We start from the raw sequence: 14081 nt of genomic DNA, 5'->3' as shown, positions 1-14081 counted from the left end.
AGGCTCAAAGGCATCTTAACTTGCCTAGAGCCCATCGCAAGGCTAGCGAGCTCCAGGGGGTGGCAGGGCTCACCCTGCTCTGCCTTACCATCCATCCCCCCTGATGTGAAACTGTGGGTTTAACACCCCCGAGTTCAGAAACGCAGCTGCCTCCCCACAACCTTCAGGACTGCTCCAGTCCACCGGTTCAGGAACAATGAGGCTGTGGGAGGGTTAGAAGATCTTCCAAATACGCTAGTATTTAAGCAAAGTTTCCAAAAGGAGCAATTGTGGGTCCCGCAATCTGGAGACGGAAATTTGAATTTATTCTAAAGTCAAAAAAAAAAGAAAGCACCCTACTGAGGAGGGAACAAGCCTTGTCCAGAGAACACGTTTTATGTAAAAGTATTTGCGGGGAGGGGTGGCGAAAAAGAAGGAAAAGAGCAATACAAGCTTTGAGCTGGGAGTCATGCGTGGCTGCTAGCATGAGCAGTTCAGTTTTTATCACTCCCCAGAAAGAGCACACACTCAAAAGTCACTCACTGAAGAGAACGGGGGGAAAAAAGCCACAAAGCCAACCTAAGCTTATGCGTGAAACGAGCCCCACCAGGATGAACTCTGATGTCCCAGAGAACCCAAGCCTCCTGGCACTCAAGGGTGTATTCCCACCTACCACCATGTAACATCAGGTCTGCCTGGGCGAACTAAAGCATGGGAAAGACAAGAGAAGCCCCTCCAGGAATTCTCAGAGGCAGGGTAATTGTTCACAAGGTGCTGAGGAGAATCAGCTAATTCCACGTTCCATCGGAGAGTTTCCAGGATCGTTTATAGTTCTTAAAGCTCAGGGGGAGCGGCCATGTAAAAAGAAGTGACAACCTAATAAGAATGGAGACCACTTGCCTGCTTACCCTGGTGAGTCATGCAGAATACTCAGCAGAGGACTGGGGGCACCAAAGAGGGCTTCGTGCAGGGTGGATGACCAGGCCCTGGAATTTTGTCCTGGTTGTTTATTGCAATGTTAACAACAACCCTCAAAACATAGTAGATTGAAACAATGATTTTATTTTGCTCACAATTTTGTGGGTCAGAAACTTAGAAAGGGCTCTGCTGGGCGGTTGGTCTCTTCTCCAGATGGCGTTAGCTGCCTTCCCAGATGGATGGATGGGCCCTTTAAGATGGCATCTCAGTGCTCCTGGCCCCCACCCTCATCCCCTTCTCTCTCTCTCCCTCTCCATGTGACACCTCATCCCCCAAGGCCTCGCAAATCATGGCTGTCTCAGGGTGGTTAGTCTCCCTTCCTCCCTTCCATGGTAACTGGCTTCCCCAAGACAGACTGGAGGATTTTACAGCACATTCTGCAGATCTAAACTAGGGTTTGAAGTTCATCCTTGGAAATGAATGTCACAAGGGCAGACACTGACCTCTGCACACAGTTTCATGTCTCTCCAGAGGCCCAGCCATCACACAGTGGGAATGAATGAATGAATGAAACCTCTTGTCCTAAAAGGATGCCAACTTGTCAAATCAGATAAGTTTCAATTCACTTTAACTCCTAAAGGAAATATATCCTTGTGTCCTTGTAAGGGGCACTGACATGTCAGAGAGTCAGTGAGTGGGTGTCAGAATTAAAGGTCACTGGGAAGCCTAATAATTTTAGAGTCAGGAGACATAATATTGATCCAGACACTTACTTGTCTTGTACCTGGTAAATCTCTTTTTAAAAAAAAAAATAATGACTGAAAAACTAAATCAGGACTGACCCTGAAATCTTGGCAAATCAGTTAAACTTTGTAAGCCTGTTTCCTCAGCTACAAAATAAGGAAACTAACAGCTACGCTGCTTCCCTCACACTGGATAGTGAGGAGAAATGACTGAAGCTATACGAAAGTGACAATACACAGGAGATGCTCTGAAGACCATGGATGCCATGTCAACAGTGGGGATTAGTCCTCCTGGCCATTTTGGAAGGTTTGAGCCTAAAGTCAAGAGCACAGAAGGGATGAGCTGTCCCATCCTTTCCACTGTCCTGGCAGTTGTCTGAGGCAGGTACAAAGTATTCTATGGCCAGGATAGAGGGGTCAGCCCCACACAGTGGGAATTTGAACCAGGCATAAGGGGACAGAGCCTAACTAGGTGGATACTGAGCAGCTCCAAGCAGTAGGTTGGGCCAGGCAGCAACCAACACGCTGGGAGCAGAGGGCCTTCCTGCCAGGCTCTCTCTCTGCAAACCTCAAGGCAAGGGACCCACAGAAAAGCCAGTTCATAAACTCCTTAATGAGAAAGAAAGCAGAGACTGACAGAGATGAGGGAGGAGAGAGATTTGGGGCCAGAGCCCACTCCACTGGATGCCAAGGTTCCTGAGAGTTGGACATTTGGAAAAGATCTGGCCTGGAGTAGCCAAGGATTTGGGACAGGGCTCCTTCCGGCTGCTGGGACTGTCAAGAAGAGAAGGAGGGGGAGGAAAATGACTCAGCTGAAATGAAGAGGAATGTATTTTTATAAAGGAAAACGATGAAAGGCACAAAGGAATGAGATGGAGCCCCAGGATAGGGTCCAAATGCCTTCTCAGAGGAAGTGGGGCCGATCTGCAAAACGCTAGTGGACTCACTAGGGTTTCCAGACCAAGAATAGCACCTTTAAAATGAAGAGTGCTTTCCAGGCTTGCCAGGCCCATTGCCCTTGAAGCCCTCCAGGTCCGTGGTCCCCAGGGACTGGCGCCCGCCTCTGCAGGAGAAATGATGGGGGTGACCCGGCAGTGTAGAAGCTTCTCCACACTTTTGATGCTGAAGATGGGGGCAGTTCTTGAACAGAGGAGTTAGGGAAAAACTCATTTCACATTCAGGCTCACACTCACCCAGCAGGGCAAGCCTGAGCACAGAAGGGATAAGCTGTCAAGAACACAGAAGGGATAAGCTGCCCCATCCTTTCCTAGGAGGGTCTGTGATGCCCTGCGACTCCTCCCTTGCCCCATTCTATCCACTGAACCCTGGTTGGGGGTGGGGGGGAAGGGAGGGGTGTGGAAGCAGGCTCCCTCCCCAGAAGCTGACACAACTCCAATCCCCCACTCCCAACAGCCAAGGTCAGATGACCCTGATTGCAAAAGTGTCAATGGAGGGTGAGAAGAGATATGAGAATAAAGAGAAGCTGCTGTCTGACAGCTCTGCATCTCCTTCCCCCCGGCTTATCCAACTGTTGGGTTCACGCTGGGGTCCACCTCCCCCTTAGCACTGAACTCACATTTCTAGAAGAGGGGAGATTAGGAAGAAGAGTTCAGCTCAGCATGGCCCAAGAGCTATGAACCCCTAGCACAAGCATGTCAAGGCCGTCAGCCTTTCTGAGTCACTCAACGTTTACCCAGAGGCTCCCCGTCATTGGGAAAATCATCATGTATCCTCCTGGGAGGATATGAAGCAGGAAAGCCAGCCTGCTGGGGAGCACAATGACAGATGCAGAGGAGGACCCAGGAGGGGGTCGGCTGACCAAACCCCACTGCCCCACTGTCCAGAAGCAAGGCTGGGGTGGGAAGCCTCCCCCGACCCTTTGTGAGAGAGCTCTCTGACTACAACCTTACATTCTAACAGAAAACAGGAAACCGGCAGAGAATTCCTGGCCCTCCAGACCCTGGGTTATCCCAGCACCTCTGAGAAGAGAATCTGTCCCTCTGGGCCATTCAGATGGCTGCCAGCACCTGGCAGGGGGAATCTCCGGGCACCTAGTGACTGTAGCTACACAGAAAGAATGGGGCCAGCTGCCCTCTGAGGCCCCTTCTGCCAGCTGTAGCTGCCCTGAGGTTCCTTCAACCTTGCACTTTCAACACAGACCTCTATAGGCAGCGCTAGAAGCACCTACACACCTGTATTTCCAGGGCCTGGGGCCTCGGAAGGGGGGCCAGTTAGGGAAGGCAGAGACAGAATTAAAAGTGCGAGAGATCTGTTGGAAGAAACACTGTGAAGGATCAAGTGGAAAGAAGAAGCAGGCAGGTGGAGCCTCAGACCGCAGTGCAGGGCTGACACCTGAGAAGGGAGAGAGGGAAGGAAGGAGGGCTGAGCAGGACCTCAGGGAAGCTCTGAGAAAGTCGCAGCCAGGATGGTGGGGAGCCCAGGGTAAAGCGTGCTGCTCTGTGCCAGGCAGGCATGCCTGGCTCTGGCCCCCTATCCATGGGCTCAGTCATCTCCAGGAACAGCCTGGGAAGAGGGTGGCTCAGCCCCAACACGCTGATGGGCCTGGAAGGAGTGGGAGGTGGAGGCCGAACTAGCTGCACTCTTCACAGCAAGGAGGTCTGAGCAGCACACTCCCACAGCTACCTAAAAGCCAATGCTTTTTAAAGCCTGCTTCACAGTAAGTGAAGTTAGTCAGACAGAGAAAGGCAAGCATATCTCTTATATGTGGAATCTAAAAAAAAAGATACAAATGAACTTAATTACAAACAGAAACAGACTCACAGACAGAAAACGAACTTACAGTTACCAAAGGGGAAAGCTGGTGGGGAGGGATAAATTAGGAATTTGGGAGTAACACATACACACTACTATATATAAAGTAGATAAACAACAAGGACCTACTGTATAGCACAGGGTATAGCACTCAATATTTTGTAATAACCTATAAGGGAAAAGAATGTGAAAAAGAATATATATATATATATATATATATATCACTTTACCATACACCTGAAACTAACACAACATTGTCAATCAACTATACTTCAATAATTAATTAATTAATTTTTTAAAATGATAACAACTAAGAAATAAAAACCTTCAACAGAGCACTTAATTCTTGAGACAGGTTCTACCCATGACCAGTCCTTTGGCAAGAGGCTTTGTCGGGTTGTGTGCAAAACAAGTTAAGAGAATGAAGGTAACAGTGATTGGCAAACTAGAAGGCCCACACTAGAAGTTCACAAAATGGCGTCTCACAGGTCACGTATGACCTGCGGGTTTTGTTTGACTCATACATTGATTTTTTTTTAAGTTAAATTAGTTGCCAGCACATACAAGCCACAAAAATCCAAACTTCCAGCTTTTCTTCAAAAATAATAACGTTGGACTTCCATGGTGGCGCAGTGGTTAAGAATCCACCTGCCAACACAGGGGACACGGGTTCGAGCCCTGGTCCAGGAAAATCCCACATGCCGCGGAGCAGCGAAGCCCGTGCACCACAACTACGGAGCCTGCGCTCTAGAGCCTGTGAGCCACAACTACTGAAGCCCACGTGCCTGGAGCCCATGCTCCGCAACAAGAGAAGCCACCACGATAGAAGCCCACGCACCGTGAAGAGTAGCCCGCTGCTCACCACAACTGGAGAAAGCTCGTGTGCAGCAACAAAGACCCAAAGCAGCCAAAAATAAATTAATTAAAAAGAAAAAAAGAATCAAAACATCCATCAGTCCTGAGCCCACATTCCAGTCCACCACAGTCCCAACACTCCCTATTGTCTTGCACCCTACCTGCTTCACTCACATACTTGACCAGACTGGCCTCAGCAGGCCTCCTGCCTACCCTCATGGATGTATCTCAGCCATTCATGGCCATTCCATTTCTTAGGTGGAGACAAAGAGGAACATTTAGGAAATCTAAAAAGAGCTCTGGGAAATTAAAATATAAGAGAGAAAGATGAAAAATATCAATAAAATAATTGGGAGATCAATTTAAGAAAATCCCTCAGAAAGAGATGAATTATGAAAGAGAAGGAGACTCAGTCTAGGAGATTTAATGTCCAATCAGAAAGAGTTCCAGAATAAAGGGATGGAGAAAATGGTAGGGAGAAAATTATCTAAGAAACAGTACAGAACTGAAGGATGAGAGTTTTCAGACTGGAAAGGACCCAAGACAGTGAATGAAAAACTCCCCAATAAGATGCATCCTTGTGAAATTTCAAAACTCCTAAGGATAAAGGGGGAAGAGCCCAAATGCTTCCAAAGAGGAGAGAAGAATTACATGACAAAGAATCAAGAATCAGTATGGCCTCAGACTTCTCACCAGCCACTCTGGAAGCCAGAAGACAAAGGAGCAATGCTTCAGCATCCTGAGGGAAAGTAACTCTACCCCCATTCAGGTCATCAATTAAGTGGAGTACAATCCAGATATTTTTCAAGCATGCCAGGTCTCAAAAATTTTCCTTCTGAAATATCCTTCCACAGGAAGCTTCTGAAGGCTGTGTGCCGCCAGAATGAGGGATTAAAATTAGAACAAAGACACAATCAGATCCAGGAAGCAGAGACCTAGCACAGGAGAGAGGGAAGGGGCTTCCCAGGATGACAGTAAGAAGAGTCCAGGGTGGCAGCTGAGCAGCCAGTCCAACTGGGACTGCAGATGATCACTTCCTGGTTCTGCCAGTGAGCTTGGGGGTAAGTTAGTGATGGTTAAATTAGTTACAGGAAACTAAGCAAACCAAAAATGAGCAAAAGACTTGAACGGGCATTTCACAAAACAAGATCTCCAAATAGCCAATCAGCACATGAAAAAGGCTTCAACATCATTAGTCAATATGAAGAATACAAATTTAAGACCCCCGTGATCATCACTATCCACCCAGCAGAATAGATCAAATGAAGAATGACAGACTGTCCCAAGCTCTGGCAAGGGAATGAAGCAACTGGCCCTCTCACATGTTGCTGGTAGGGTACCAATGGTCCAAGCACTTTGGGGAACTCTTTGGCAGTTTCTTATAAAGTTAAACATATAACCATCCTATGGCCCAGAAACCCCACTCCTAGGAATATGTCTACAGAAATGAATACATAGAGCCACAAAAATATTAGTACAAGAACATTGTACTAATATTAAAAAAATAGGGCTTCCCTGGTGGCGCAGTGGTTGAGAGTCTGCCTGCCAATGCAGGGGACACAGGTTCGAGCCCTGGTCCGGGAAGATCCCACATGCCACGGAGCAACTAGGCCCGTGAGCCACAACTACTGAGCCTGCGCGTCTGGAGCCTGTGCTCCGCAACAAGAGAGGCCGCTATAGTGAGACACCCGCGCACCGCGATGAAGAGAGGCCCCTGCTTGCCACAACTAGAGAAAGCCCTCGCACAGAAACGAAGATCCAACACAGCTAGAAATGAATAAATAAATAAATTTAAAAATATATATATATATTAGTACAAGAACATTGAGTAACTTTATGCATAATAGCCAAAAACTGGAACCAGCCCAAATGTCCATCTAATAGGAGATGGATTAAACCAAGCGTGATACTTCCATCCAAGGAATACGAGTTGGTAGTTGAAAGGAACAAGTGACACACAAAGCCACGTGGATGAATCTTCAAAACACGACAAGGGGAAGAAGCCAGACAGAAAAGAATATAGGCGGTATGAGTCTACTTACATAAGGTTCAAACCCAGGAAAAACTGATCTATGGAGTGAGAATTCAAAATAGTGTTTTTCTCTGGGGGGCCAAGACAGACAGGTATTAACTGACAGGACACAAGGGAATATTCTAGGGTGACAGATATGTCCTGGTGTCACAGGCATATCATATGTAAAAGTCATTAAGGTGGGCGCTCATGATACATTTTACTACATGTAATTAATTCCCCAATAACATACTGGAAAAAAAAAAGAAAATGAAACAAACCAAAAAAGATGCATTATTAATTCCATGAAAAGTAAAAACTTATATTTTAAAAAGAAAATGTAATCATAGGACACTCCCTGTAGTATGGACCCAGCTTGGCTGTGAACAATAATTACACAGTTGTAACAATGGATAAATACACCATATATGGATTCAACCAGAAATCTATATTGGCAAGATGAGCAGAAGGGCAGTGTTTGTGTGTAGCAGAGGGTTGGGGTGTGAGCAAAGAGAGCTAAATCCTAAGAGTTTGTTGTAGGAAGTCAATAGATAATGTCTAAAATCAAATGCACAAATAAACAAGAAATAACAGGGAGTTGTGTTCTTCAGACTTCTGAAGGTAAATATGAGCTAAAGGGCAGCAAGTGGTTGTCTCTGGGGAGGAGCATTCAATGGTGGGAAGCTGTGGGGCAGGTCATTTGGATCTGCTAGCATTCGATTTGGCAGAAAGAAACGCAAAGGAGCCCAAAACAGAATCCTTTAATTAAACCAGAAATGTAAAAGTCTGCAGATAGAAGACTCTGGGCTGCTCCACAAAGGTGTCAAAGGTGCAGGCTCCTTTTTCTCACTGCTAAACCATATACAAGTTACAGTTCCAAGACTACCTTAGGGTTCAGTATGGTTGCTCCAGCTCCAGCCATCAAATCCACGTTTCAACCAGTAGGATGGAAAAAGGGTGCCTACCAGCTGTCTTTTTAGGATATTTCCCCAAAGCAACCCCACAATACTTCTGCTTAAATCTCACTGGTCAGAACTGAGTCCCATGGTCATTCCTAGCTGCAAGGGAGGCTGGAAAAAAAAAAAAAAAAAAACCTCTAATCTGGACAGCCATGTGCCAACCATGGAAGAGGGGAGAATCTGTCATTAGGACTTGTGTTTAAAATTTTTCACTATATATAGGTACTACTTTGATTAAAAAGTAAAAATTGAAACAAAAAAGAAGTAGCATGAGCAGTCAACAGACAAAGTAAAGAGTAGTTCTGCTGGGTGGATCAGCACTGCGGGCTGCACTGATCCTGAGCACACACCTGGGCAGGCAACAGCAAATACCTAATGAGTGCATAACCACCACCACAGGCCCCCCACCACAATAGGGGAGCCAGAAGGAAAACTAAGGAGGTGATATACGGAATTAAATTATTGGGTGGTGCACACAGGGCCAAGAACCCACCAGAGGGCCAAGTAACTCCACGACAACAACCTTGCAGATAGCCTCAAGGTCTGAAATCTTTCCTAGCCTTCCACATTTAGACCAGTGTTTAAAAAGATAAAATCGCACAACACCCCAGAAGGGTGGAAATTGTTATTCCCCCTTTACAGAAAATGAAACAGACTCCCAGAGGTTAAGTAACTTCCTCCAGGTCATATCTGGAGGAGCTAAGACTTGACCTCAGGAATCCCTAAGACCAAGTCCTGGTTTCTCTCCTCCATGACACAGGCACTCCTCCGAGGGGTCTGGGTGGCCACCCGCGGCTTTTGGATTCTCTGCAGAGCCACATCAGGCCTGTCAATAAGTCACAAGATGTAATGACTCATCTGAAGACAAGATAAACAACAGGGAGGCCTGGTGGAAGTCACCTTCTGTAGGACTGAGAGAGTACACAGTTAGCAAGCAGGAACCCAGTCTGCAAACACCAGCACAGCAGTTTGCAGACAAAGAAAAAGTGCTGTTGGTCCTAGAGATGGACGGCAGAGCTGGGAGCCACAGAGTTATTTCCATCCTGAAGGGGCTTTTGTCAAGCCTGGGCCATGAGCCTGAGGATATAGAATTCCAAACCTTCCCCTTCCAATTCCTCCAAAACCAGAAGGGAAGGTCCTTCTGCACTGCTCTAATAATATTTCTCTGCTGCATCCCATCTGAGAATCCCAAAATATTTAACCAATATTTCTGGATAAAACTGCAGACCCTCCAAGTGACCTTGGAGCAGTCATTTCCTCTCCCTGCAGCCCAGGTCTCAGGGGAGAAGAAGATGCTCTCAGGGAAACAAAGGTGATCTGGCAGAGGGCAGAGGGAGCTTACTGCCTCCAGAACCCATCCTATCAGGTCTGTCTGGATACAACAGGCTCATGGGGACCAGCCAAAGCTCAGAGCCCAGATGGCCCAATAAGAAAGCAGCAGGCCATCAGGGAGGGACGGGCAGAGAGTGTGGAGGCCAGCAGGAGGGACCCAGCCCCCGGCTCAGGGACAGGGCTCAGCTCCTGCAAAGACTTGGGCCTCAGCAGGACCCTGTTCCCAGAAGAAATCTGCTCTCAAATGAAGGATCCAGGTAGAGCCTTGAGGTTTGGTCGTCAAGAAATAAGACAGGAGATGGGCCTGCTGGGCTGTAGGTCAGAGTGAGGTGACATAATGCTCTCAGTCAGAGAGAACTTAGAGGAAATTTTTATACTCCCTGATCGGTCATGGAACTTATGCTTGACTCTGTAATTGAGGCAGCTTTGAAAGTCTGGGGACAACAAAACAGGGAAGGCTCAGAGGCAATTCAGGAAGCTGCATGTGCCTGGCCACCTCCCTCCCATCCCCCTGCTCAGGAGGCCCTTCTCCTCCAAATCATCAGAGCTAAGCAGGTGACCTTCAAAGCAGCCCCAGGACTCTGTGACAACATTCAGAACAAAGCCCTACTCACCGTGACCCCTTCCTGGACACCCCCAGCTTGAATGGACCTTCCTAATGCATGAGTTTTATCTGTGACCCAATTCAAATCTTCCATTGTTATTTTAAAATGATTTACTCTCACTCAACCCCAGCACCCAGCACAATGCAGTATACTCAAAAGAGCTCAGTAAATATCTTTGTCTTTGACTTGAAAATAATCTAGTTAAGATTTGAAAAGAACTACATGAGAAAGTGACAGTATACAAATAAGCACAAAATGATGCCGTGCAAATAAAAGTCATAAATCCCCAGGGAGCACTGAAAAATAAGTGAATCAGAAAGAAGGGGCATTAATCTGGGAAGGTGCTTGGAGAAGGTGAGTTTTGAACCAGCTACTAAGAGAAATAGAGTTTGGGCTTATATATTAGAATTATTTTGGTTGCAAGCAATAGCAATCTAATTCAAAGTAGCTTAACCCAAAAAAAGAAAAGAACAAGTAGGAAGGAAGGAGGAGGGAAAAAGGGAAGGGATAAAGGAGAAAGAAAATAGGGGATACTGCATGAAGGCGTGGCTGGATCCAGGGGCTCAAAGACGGATTATCAGGAACCCGCCTTTCTCTATTCTGGTTTCCTCTGTGATAGCGTCATCCCAAGGCAGGGTCCCTCTAGGGTGGCTCCCTAGACATAGATCCTACAGCTTAGCAACCCCAAGAGGAAGAGAAAGCTCCTCTTTTCCAGCAGTTGAGGGGTATTAAAAACAAAAAAACTTCTGTTGTAAAGAGACCCTGAGGGGTTTATTTGTTACTGCAGCTTAATCTGGTCTATCCTGACTAATACATGCCTCCTTGGTCTAGCTTGGGACACAGGCTCACCCCTATAGCCAGCAGGATATGCTGATCTGATTGGCTAGGCTGACTCAGGGTATGGTGCTCTGATTGGCCAGACTGAGTTACAGGCCCAACCCAGGAACCAGAGAACTGAGGCCAGCCCCACCCTAATCATGTGGTCTGAGATTTCCGCAAAGAAATATCAAGATCCCGTTACCAAAAAGAAAGGGGAATGTTCACTGGGCAGCAAAAATCAGCAGAGCTTAACACACACTTGACAGAGGGTGAAGGGAGGCTGGGCATACTTCACACCAACCATTCCTACGTCTGGGGCCCACCATTCTGTCTGAGGACTCCCCTCCCTCCAAGGCACTCCCTGCCCCCCCCCCCCGCCACAGGAGATTCCCGAAGTGAAAGCTGGGTTTCTGAAGAGAGCTTGGGGCTCCCAGAGCAAGGATAGATCTGCCCCCTTCACCCCATCTTTGCAGCTCACCACCTGCTCTGGCCAAGACTCCCAGCTGTGAAACCTCCTGGCCCTGCAGGGAGACTGCAGGTGTCCAACGGCGGCCTGGAGGCCCAGCGCCCACACCTGCAGCCTCTGAGGGCCACCAAATCCTGCCGGGATCCTCCCAGCAGCAGGCGCACGGATGCTCACACAGCATTCCAGCAGGGCCCACTCCTCAGGGAGCTGAGCGCAGTGCATCAGCACTTTTAGCTCTGCCATTCCCTTACATACTTTTAACCTCCTGGACGAAAGAATTCAGTCGGGCTTGTGTTCCTCTCCCCACAGACTTGAGAATCCAGCCGGAGTCACTACGTCACACTTCCTGCAGCAGCCCAAGGGTCAGGAGTTCACCCGCTGAACTGTTTGCCTGGGGAGCAGGGGTCCTAATAAGCATGACATCCTCCCCCAAAGCTCCAACAGCTGTGTTTCCCCCTGGCTCGGAAGGGAAGAGACCAAATAAAGCAGCAGGAGGAATTACGTGGTGCAGAAATGCTCAGCATGGGACTCCAGGTCCAAAGGTCAGATGCTCAATTATGATTGTAAGCAGGTCAGTTTGGGGGGTTTTGCCTCAGTTTTCCTGTTGGCAAAATGGGGGGAGAGGGGATCATTTCAGGGAAGTGAGCCAGTGTGTGATAAAGTAGGAGCCTCTCCACCCAGGTTCTGCTGGGTCCAACAGCCATCCAAAACCAAGCCAACCCTTTTCATAGAGAACTTTCTAGACTGCCAAACCTACCTTAGGAGAGAGAACTGCAGTCGAGCTGAGCTTGCATCTTTAATTCTTGGTCTAAACTGGGCACTGGATGAAGCAGAAATCTGGAAAGCTGAGCCACCAGCTGAAGACTTATGGCTCCCCAGGCGTCTCTCAGAGGTGACAGGAAGCTGGCAGAGAGCTAGAAGCAGGACAGACCAAAGTGTCCCAAAACCTGGGGCCTGGCCTCCTACATTATACCTGGGAGCAGAGTATATACCTGCTCAGAGCATTATATGTATTTATAAAGGCAACAGGAACCAGAGAGATGGAGGGGCTGCAAATTTTGGGAGGGGGTTGAGGAGAACCAAATATATGACTGGTCAGAACAGGCAAGAGAGAAGGTGGCTCCTGGCTGTTAGTCTAGAACTCAAGATTATTTATTTTTTTTAAAAAGGCAGTAGGAAATTAAAAGAAAAAAATCTGGATAAAACATCTCTATGTACTAGGCTAGGGAGCTAAATATAAAGTGCAGATCCCAGCTGGGGGCAAGACTGACTATAAGGCCCTGTACAGAAGGTGCTTCCAAAGGACACATCTAAGAAAATTGCTTAAATGGGAATTAGGACAAGTCCTGGCAATTGTATTAGAGGATCTTGGTTGCCAGGGCAGCCGCCCAATTTAAACTGGCTTAAGCCAACAAGGGGAATTTATTGCCTCACTGGACTAAAAAAGTCAGGGGTTCCAGCTTCAGGCATAGTTGGATCCAGGCTCAGACAGCGCCATGAGGACTCAGCCACCTCCTCTCAGCCCTGCTTTCCTCCACACCAGCTTTATTCTAAGATGCCATGTGGCATACCCTGGAGGCTGCGGGCTTACAGTCTCCTTCCTGCTGGCAATCACAGAGGAAAAAGAGCTTCTCCTTCCCAAGGGTCCTCATGGACTCCATTTGTGTCCTCATCACTGTGGCTGGGGAGAAGGGATACAGTGATTGGTCAGACTGGAATCAGGTACTGAATCTCATAGGAGGGTCTGGAACCCTGTGAGAAAAGACTGGGCTGGAGATAAACAATGGACTCATTGGGATAAAGATGGAGACAAAGTTACCAGTTTTGCCGTTACTAGGCTGTGGGGCATCAGGCAATCAGTGTCCCACTGTGAACCTCTGTCTCCTCATCTGTGAATGAGTAACGACACCTACTGCAGCTGGCTGCTGTGGAGACCAAGTAAGATAACTCATGTAAAGTACCCAGCACGGAGCACCCAGCAAAGAGTGGCTATTATTCTTTTTTCTACTTGTTTCTCACTTTAGTTCCCCTTTTCCGGTTTCTACCTTAAGACTGCCAGAGGCTCACCCTTTGGCACTACTCAGAGTCCTGGGAAGCACTGGACTAAAGAGAGAGGAGGGGCCTGGGCTGCCAGGCCTTATTATACCCATCCCTCCATTCCCTTTGGCGTGCTTCATCTTGCAGCTGTGGGCTGGGAGACAGGGATTGGCCATGCCAGGTACCAGCCAGGATGCCAAGGCTGGAGAGGGAGGTTCTACCAGAAGCATCATGAGCTATCAAAACTGCAGGGCCCCTGGGAAAGCCAAATGCAGAGCCTCCAAGAATGCACCTCTGATGCATCAAGGCAGGAATGAGGTTAGGACGACTGGGGTGACAGGGTGGAAACAGGAAAGGGAAGCAAAGATGAGGGGCAGAGAAGTGATCCAAGGACTCCAGCCACTCACCAAAGGCCAAGAAAACACAACCTGGCAGCTCCAGGGCCAAGTCAAGGCCATCCCTGAGTTCTAGGGATTAGAGAAATTCTTTGAATTCAGAAAAACATCAGATAACTCCACCCACTGTTCCTGGAAAGGAACCACACAATGACACCAGCAATCATGGCCCAGATGCAGGTGGGAATCC

Source organism: Mesoplodon mirus (genome assembly GCF_964341445.2).
Source record: "Mesoplodon mirus genome assembly, chromosome: 5".
In the NCBI taxonomy this organism is placed as follows: domain Eukaryota; kingdom Metazoa; phylum Chordata; class Mammalia; order Artiodactyla; family Ziphiidae; genus Mesoplodon; species Mesoplodon mirus.
This window is presented reverse-complemented; position numbering follows the sequence as displayed.